Below are 8604 nucleotides of genomic sequence, written 5' to 3'. Positions count from 1 at the left end.
TCTAGGAGCAGGGAAGTCTTGTTGGCTTTATATATGGCACTTTGGGGGTCAGATCACCTCTTCCACTGTGGGGAGGGGAGAGAGGAGGAGGGGAGGCCGGACAGGCCATCCAGAGGAGATCCCGTCAGGGGTTACTTAATAGCATCCGTACTTCCCGCGTACCGATATGCTATGTCTTTGGCCATTGTTTTAGAGGTGTCTGGGTGGGGGAGTGGGCTGCGCGGGGCGGGGAGGGGCGGGAAATGCTAAATATAACAAGGGGGAAGGGATGAATATGAAATACCTTACTGTGATGTCATCCCATCATCATAAATTATATAGAGAATAGTATGTATTATAATGCATAAGAGAAAAGGAAAAAAAAGAACCAAAATTGGATTTATATTTAAATGAGGAGATACTATAAGAATATCTTGTCCTAGCTCCCACTTGCAAAAAAAAAAAAGTATTTTTCAGCTGGAGGGATATCTATTATTTTTTTCTCTTTTCTTTCTTTCTTTCTTTCTTTCTTTTTTTTAAAGAAAATAAATAAAATACTTCTCCTTACATGCAAAGGCTACGACTGTTAACACAAAGAACCTCTTAAATCAAAAATATCCAACTTGTTTATTTGGCATGTGAGTTATTTTTACTTTGGCGAGGTTGCAGATTTTTTTTTTAAAAAAAAGAAAAAGAAGGAAAGAGACAGAGAGAGAGAGAGGAGGAAAAAAATTAAGATTTAAAAAAAATTAGAACATTTCTTTATAATTTAATATTCTATTTTAATAAATGCATTTATTACATGTAAATGTAGCAAGGAACTGGGCTAATAAAAATACTTTTTATTAGGTAATTTATTATAAGAAAAAAAAGGATATTTTATTTTATGATAAAGTGATCCTTAAAAGTTTAGAAGTTTAGAATATATGTAGGTTAAAAAAATACATTTGTATCCAGAGTATTGCTTAAAAAGTGTTTTTAATATATGTTTCTTTTTCTTTCCTGTGTGTGCGTGCGTGTATGTAAAAGTTGATAGTTACAGTGCAAATAGCCCTTCCCAGAGATCCAGCATGACCACACAAAAGTGTATGGATTGAAAGACAAAAGATTTAAAAGTCAGAAGACAAGGGGAAAAAAAAGAAAAGAAAAACCCACTAAGAATCACAAATCTCCCCTGCTGTCAGTTAAAGACCCTGTGCTGCAACCAGTCTGTGGGTCCGTAGGGCCATAGAAGTGGTTAAAACTGTGCTCAAGTCTTTGATCCCTGCATCTCTGCTAAGTCCGGAGCAAATTTGCCTCTCCCCTAGTCCAGGAAAACTGGAAGGCACTTAAGCACGTGCTTAATCTTAAGCATGTTCCTCTACAGGATCCACTCCTGCCCTTAGGTAAAGCCCAAATTCATTTAGGCATGTTCTTAAGTCCAGTGGGTTTTTGTAGGGCTTTGTTCAAGGCTTCTTGGCATTGGACAGCTGGAGCTTCGTTTGGGCCCCAGAGTCTTCTGCGGGCCTGGGAGGAGGCTGGGGATTGTCCCAAGGCAGATCCAAGGCTGTTTCCTGCCCTGCTGTTCTCACCTCTTCTGGCTCCTCTTTGCACCTGTCCCAGCAAAGCCAGAGGGGGTTTGAGCCATTATCACATAGGAAACCCTATAGGATCCAACTCCTCTTCTGAAAAGGGAGAATTTCGGGTCCTTTCCAAATCTCTAACCTCTCTGCTTTTGCTCTGCTGAGGACCACAACCAGCCTACTCCAAAGCCCCACGGACACCAGCGAGCTCTGGATCAGAACCAGATCCAATCTCGCAAGCCCTCTCACCACAACCCTCCCAGCCCGGAGTCTTTTTGCAGGATGGGGGGGTCCCAAAAGCAGCTTTCTTGGGTATAACACAATGCAACGAAGCCAGAAGGGTGGGGAGAAAGTGTACCGAATACAGCCCAGCCTCTGCTTTTACAGATGCCAGGATACAACACCTCGTGCTCAGCGTGGTGAAGAATGCCTTGCATTCAAAAGCTTGTCTAACTCTATGCTAATGGAGCAGTTGGTTCAATAAAAGAGGTCGCCCTAAGAAATCCTTGCCTCTCGCAAAAATAGGAGATCCCCGAGCTAGGAGCACATCCGTCCCCATAGCTCTTTTCAATTGCAAAGACCGGTCAGGAAGGCACTTCAGCATGTGCTTAGCTTTAATCACATGCTCAGCAGCTTTGCTGGACTGTCAGGCACCCTTGTCCCTCTTAAGTAGGGTTGTTCACATCCGCTCCAAAAACCCAGCCCGGGGCTTATCACAGCATCCTAAAGGCAGAGGCGACTTTTATTCCATTGCCTTCCCCAGAAATATTGGTGGGGAGGGGAAAAACCCCCTAGAAATCTTGTTTGTTTGTTTGTTTTTTAACCAAATAAAAGGAAAAAAAATAAAGAAGTTGAGTTAATGGGTATTAAAAAAGTTTAAAATAATATTAATAATAATAATAATAATAATAAACTTTTCAAATGTATTTCATATAATCCTAGAGAAAAAGAGTAAAAGAAAAAATAAAAAGAAGCTAGCTCAAATAGTAGATGCTATCCATATTGTTTAATCTATAGTAGATCTAAGTGATCCCAGACAGAGCAGAATGTAAAAGAAAACCTTGTAAAACACGGTCAGTTGTTGTTTTAACTTCCCCACACAAATTCCATCCAGTTTTCTTTTTTTTTCTTTTGCGGTACTATTTTCTGAAACAAAAAAAAAAAAAGCCTAACAAAACTCCTAACCATCATCAGGTTCCTTCTTGTCAATCAAAGTCCTGAAGTTATTTTTATAGCGGGGGAGAAAATAAAATAAAATAAAAGAATGGGATCTAATAATATGTATTTTTTTAAAGAGATACGTTTTGGGTTTTTTATGTTGCTTTTTTAGTAAGAAAAGAATCGGCTTTTCCACCAGACACACCACGAAAGAACGTTAGACCCTGATTTTTTTGCCTTATTCTGAACTCCAAGCTTGGGCTGGGATGGCAGAAGTGGAGATTTCAGAGAACAAAGGGTTCAAGGTGACTAGCGCAGGGGTGTTGTGTTTCTCGTGCTCTTAGGATTATTCTGTATATTTTTGTTGTTGTTGTTTCTTTTTGAACTTCTCAAAGCACTAACGGTTTTGGAAGGGCCCCGTGGCCGGCGGGTGCACGGGATGTAGATCGGGAGGCCAGCAAATAAGACAGATCTGCAAGGAAGAGGCTGGCAGGGAAAGGCGCGGTCGTGCTTTTTGACCTCCGTGGAGGGTCTCTGTGCCCTGGCAGGGCATTTTGGGGGTGCTGGAGTGGAAGGCCCAGTCAGAATCGGGCCCTCTGAGCCCCTCCTGCCAGTGCCCCCCGGGATGGCAGAGCAAGGACATCGTTGTGCATGATACTCAGCCCCGGATCAGGCCCTGATTCTGCAGCCAGGTCCTTGCTAGCGCCCGTGGGGGTCATGGTTTCTCTTGAAGACCCAAATGCAGGACTACAGGGCGGTGCTTATCTAGAAGCTGAGCTTGTCTCCCCATGCACCCGTCCCCCCATCCCTCCATCTGATCCAATTTGCTTCCAAAGAGCAGCCGCCCTTGCAAAGAGGGGGCGACACGTCCTGCGTGGCTGGGTCCCGCGGCTGTGGGCTCATCCTGTGCTTGTCAGGCAGGAAGAATGGGGCAGGGTCCAGCCAGGCTGGGGGGACGTGGCACCACTGGGGTGATAGAGCCACAGCTGACATCTGTGGTGGCTGTTAGAGAGGCTTCAACCCCCCACCCCGCATCAGGGCTGGGTGCTTTGGGATCCCGTAATCTATAGGAACAGAGCCCTGATGGGCGGGGGGGGAGGGCTGGCATGAAGGTGCTTGCCATGCTTCAAGCCAGCCATGTCCTGATGTTTCAGGGCAGCACCGGCCACCACTCCCTTTTTGAACCATCAAACCAGCGCCACGTCCTTTCCAACCCGCACAGGGCTTTTGGAGCGAACTTGTAATCCATTTTGGACCTGCCTTGCGGTAGTACCTGCAAAGGTCCGAAGTGGTTTTCAGCCGCTGCCCCTTCACCCCTGAAATGCAGCTGCTTCTGGGGTGGGCTTCTGCCAGCAGCACTGAATCAGCAGAGGCCTGCATCCTGCTTGTCCATACCGTGGTGTGCAATGCTGGAGGCAGCCCCCAGCACCCAGGTGTGGGGCAGCAGCATCAGGCCCTGCCTGCTACACGTAGACTTGGATTTCCTGGCAGCTTTTGGAGCGCAAAGGGTGATTATTTTTTTTGCCAGTCCCCCCTGGAAGGAGGGGGGCCGTGCAAGGCCGTTGGCTCTTTCAGTTTTATTTTACCTCAGTTTTGTTGCGAATACTTGAACAGTCAGTGATTGACGCGAGACAGTGATGCCCGGGACTGGAGATCAGATGCACTTTATCTTCATTTGTATCCTGGTCAGGGGAGACCCCCTCTCCTGGCACTGCTGAGGCCACAGCCACATGCCCATGGGGTCCCGTGCCAGGAGGGCCGGCTCCCCCGTGGGTTCATTCTTCCAAGAGCGGTTTGAGGAGCCGAGGCAGGGGCTGTATTTCCACGGTAGCGTGCCAGGGGCTGATTCTGCTCTCAGTTTGGCCTGGTTGGCGCTTGGGACCACTTATATTGATGCCGCTCCTCTGAAGTCGGGGCAGGGAGAGATTGGTATTGACCTCCGCTGGGTGAGGCTGGTGGCACCTGAAATGGGTCCGGTGGGGATTCACACCTGGATCAAGCCAAAATCTCCCGGCTGATCTCAGCAGCAAGGTCAATCCAAAGTCACTCCAGTTCCACTCACTGCGGAGTTCCCCCGGGGTCCAGTTCAGAGTTGCCCGGCTGGCACCATACTAGGGAACTGAGCACAGGTGGTTTCTCTGTCTCGTCTGGACTCTTTTGGAATAAACTTGCAGGGAAACGTGGCAGCGACACCGGTCGGCTCCTTTTAGCTTCCCGGAGCTTTGCTCAGCCGGGTCCCCCCTGCGGCTCTCACAAGCTGAGCTGGAGGGGGGTCCCAGTGTCTGCCAACGGCTCCTATAATATGACCAGCACTTTTTTTTTGTTTTGTGAATACTATTATTATTTGTACGACTGACCTGCTTTTCAACAGAAACAGGATCCAGCTCCTAGTCCTGCTCCTCATAGGGGATTTGCTGCTGGATTCAGAGTGTTATGGAGCACACCCACAAAAGGCTCAAGGGTTGCCAGGCCGGGCTCCTAACCCCCTTTGGACGATGACAGGGCTGTTTAACCCTCACCCAGCCCGTTGCCAAAAATCTGGCATCACATTGGTGAGAATCAGGAACCTCTCTGTTGGCAATGCGCCGGAGTCCTCGTCCATCCGTGCACCTGGAAACCAGTAGCTTCTTGCCCAATGAATTTGGAGTCACTTGCAGAGATCAGCAACTGCAGTTTGCTGCATGTCTGCCAAGTAGATAGGGACCAGATTCATCCCATCCCCAGGGCGACGCTCAGCTAGTGTGAACTGAACCTTTGGCTTGGTGCATGGCCCAGGCCCCCCGCCCCATCCCCAGGACCCCTTGAGCCTTTCATGGGTTTTCCTTAATGACCTTTGCATTCTCTCATCAGCATTCAAAGTGCTGCATACATTGGGGTTTTGTTTTCCCACGTACCTGGGTGCTACAAGACTTCCTGAGTCACCCGGTCTACAAAAAAAACCCACAAAGCTCTATAGATAAACCAGCCAACCACCCACAAAAATACCTTAGCATTTGCCTTGATTCACTGACTGTGGGGGCACTCTATTGAAAGTCCATTCCTTGTTATATGGTTTTGGGGATTTTTTATAATTTGGGGGGGGTCTTTATTTTTTTTTTCCCATCATAGGAAACCTAGAGTTGGGATTGATGCTATTGGAAGCAGATCACGTGTTCCATCCAGGTATTTCATCTCTCCAGCAAAAGAAAGGAATAAAAATAAAATAAAATAAAATAATAAAGCCTGAGAGAGAACCGAACATAGAGAAGTAGAGTTAGGCTCGTCTGAGTTTTGAGGCATATAGTAAAAGGGGAGAAGGAAAAAAAAGTTAAAATAAAGTTAAACAAAAAAAAAAATAATTAAAATAATGATGTTGCACAACTTGTAGAAAACAAAGAAGGGAAGGGGTTAATGTATTAAATGTGCTAAATTACATTAAGAACTTAATTTTATTAAAGTATTATTACTTAAGAAACCTGGCGTCTTGTCTTCGTTCTCTCCCAGGGACACCTATCTCCACTTTGGGGTTGGAGAAATATAAGGAGGAGCCAGCAGTGTGCCCTCGTTGCCAAGAAAGCTAACAGCAAAATGGGCTGCATTGGTAGGAGCGTTGCTAGCAGATCAAGGGCAGTGATTATTCCCCTCTATTCTGCACTGGTGAAGCCACATCTGGAGCCCTGTGTCCAGTTTTGGGCCCCCACTACAGAAAGGAGGTGGACACATTGGAGAGAGTCCAGCACATGACAACAAAAATGGTTCAGGGTCTGGGGGACATGATTTGTGAGGAAAGGCTGAGGGAACTGGGCTGATTTAAGTCTAGAGAAGAGAAGACCGAGGGAGATTTAATAGCAGACTTCAACTCTGCAGGGTGGTTGCAAAGGGGATGGAGCTGGGCTCTTCTCAGCGGGGGCAGATGGCAGGACAAGGAGCAATGGGCTCCAGTTGCAGCAAGGGAAGTTGAGGTTAGATAGTAGGAAAAACTCGCTAGGAAGATGGTGAAGCAGTGGAACAGGTTGCGCAGAGAGGTGGGGGGGGTCTCCAGCCCTGGAGGTTTTTAAGCCCCAGGTAGACAAAGCCTTGGCTGGGATGATGTAGTTGGGGCTGGTCCTGCTTTGAGCAGGGGGTCGGACTAGATGTGACCCCCTGAGGTCCCTTCCCACCCTCATTTTCTTTGATTCTGCTAAAGGCTTGTGACTCTACTTGCCTTGTTGGGGCACAGACAGACAACACATTTGCCCCTCAGTGTTGTACATGGATGCAAGTTACTCCAGGATCTGGAGCAGGCCGCATTTCTGGGCCATAGGAGCAAGTTATAGCAGGGAACAGTGGGTTTTGCATTGAGCAGATTACCCCGGGATAGCGGCAGATATGTCACTTCCATGCAACAGCAGACCTTGCCCCGAATAAGAACACCTGCACAGAGGTTTAACACCATTTCATGAGCTAATTCAGATTAACACAGTCCCAAGCACTGCCACGCAGACAAGGCCTGAGTGCATTAGGATCCTAGGGACTGAGACCCCTAAAGGAGGAGGGGGAGGCTGGGATAGAAGGGGTGGGAGGCTGCAACCTTTCATCAGCTTTGCATTTTCAAGGGTAATGAGCTCACCCCTGCCTAGCACCCAGCCCCTGCCCAGCAAGATGCCTATGTTGCACCCACCTGTTCCAGCAGCTTGTCCCCAGCCTGGATGAGTCACCAGCCAGGATGGATCACAATCACATTGCCCTCCTCACTGTCCCCGGCCTGGCACTGCCAACGGACCAAACCGTTGGTGGCTGGAGCGACATCACCACTTGGCACTGGACAGCAGCACAGGCAGATGGCAGCAAGAAGAAGGCTGTGTTTTTGCAAGCTGGCTCAGCACACAGTCCAGCACCGTCCCGCAGCTCTGTGCAGAACTGGGCATGGCCCCCAGCTGAAATGCGGCTGCCTCTGGGGTGCATGTCTGTGCCATGCTGTGCAACCGTTCAGGAGCCTGCCTGTGCCATCTGAGGACCTCCCCTGGCACCGTACTGGAGGGGGAAGGGAGCAATGAAGCCTCCTGGACACCCTGGAGCTAGGGCGCTCTGGAGTTTTGACTCATTTGAAGCCACTTTGGGTGCCCATGCACACGGGCTCCCCATAATTGCAGTGACTGGTACCATCTAGTGGCATCCAGCAGGTACGACGACTCCAGTACCCTGCAAAATCATTGCCTTAGCAGGGCTTGGGGTGGAGAAGAGACGTTTCTGCTTGCACCCCAGGAGCTGGTCCTAGGGTGAAGCAGCCCAGAGTGCTGCCAACCTGGGCCCAGGGGTCAGAGCTTTGCAGGGGAGTCACCTTGCTGAGCTGTGGTCATCAGGGGCCAGCGGGCATCTCCACTTACTGCAGGCCCCAGCTGCTGGAGTCATGCTACGTGGGAGAGACTCTCCACTGCCGACAGCCCATCTGACACCGCACCCCAGATCTTTCCAGCAAGGGCCTGCCCTTACCCTTGCCCTGCCCTCCTCCTTCCTGCAACCCCCTTGTGCCTCTCCACAGAGAGGATAACAGCTTGCTACTGCCACCAGCTGCAAGCTCCTTCCCCACAACTTGTGTCCTCAATACTGAAGTTCCCAGAGTTCAGACTAAAACTGGGGTGCCCCCCGCTCCCAATCCAGTGCAGAGAAGGGGCAGCAAGGGAAGGAGCAAAATCCTTTATTTAATCATGAACAAACTTCTGACATCAGCACAACACCCAGCAGCATAAGGTGTAGGAGGGAGTGGGGGTAGGAAGCAACATGTCCTGACATAAAAGACATGTCCGCTTCTATCCCAGGATAAGTCGTTGCCTCAATCGGGGTCAGACCCTGGCAGGGGGCTGAGACCTGACCCTGGAGGCATCCTCTGCAGTGTGCGCTGAAGAATCGATCTACAGGGACACCCCAAAACGGAGTCCCCTGCCCC

This window comes from Gavialis gangeticus, unplaced genomic scaffold, assembly GCF_001723915.1.
Source record: "Gavialis gangeticus isolate Ggan-Ray unplaced genomic scaffold, GavGan_comp1, whole genome shotgun sequence".
In the NCBI taxonomy this organism is placed as follows: Eukaryota; Metazoa; Chordata; order Crocodylia; family Gavialidae; genus Gavialis; species Gavialis gangeticus.
The sequence above is the reverse complement of the archived record's forward strand: the minus strand, read 5'-3'. Positions refer to the sequence as shown.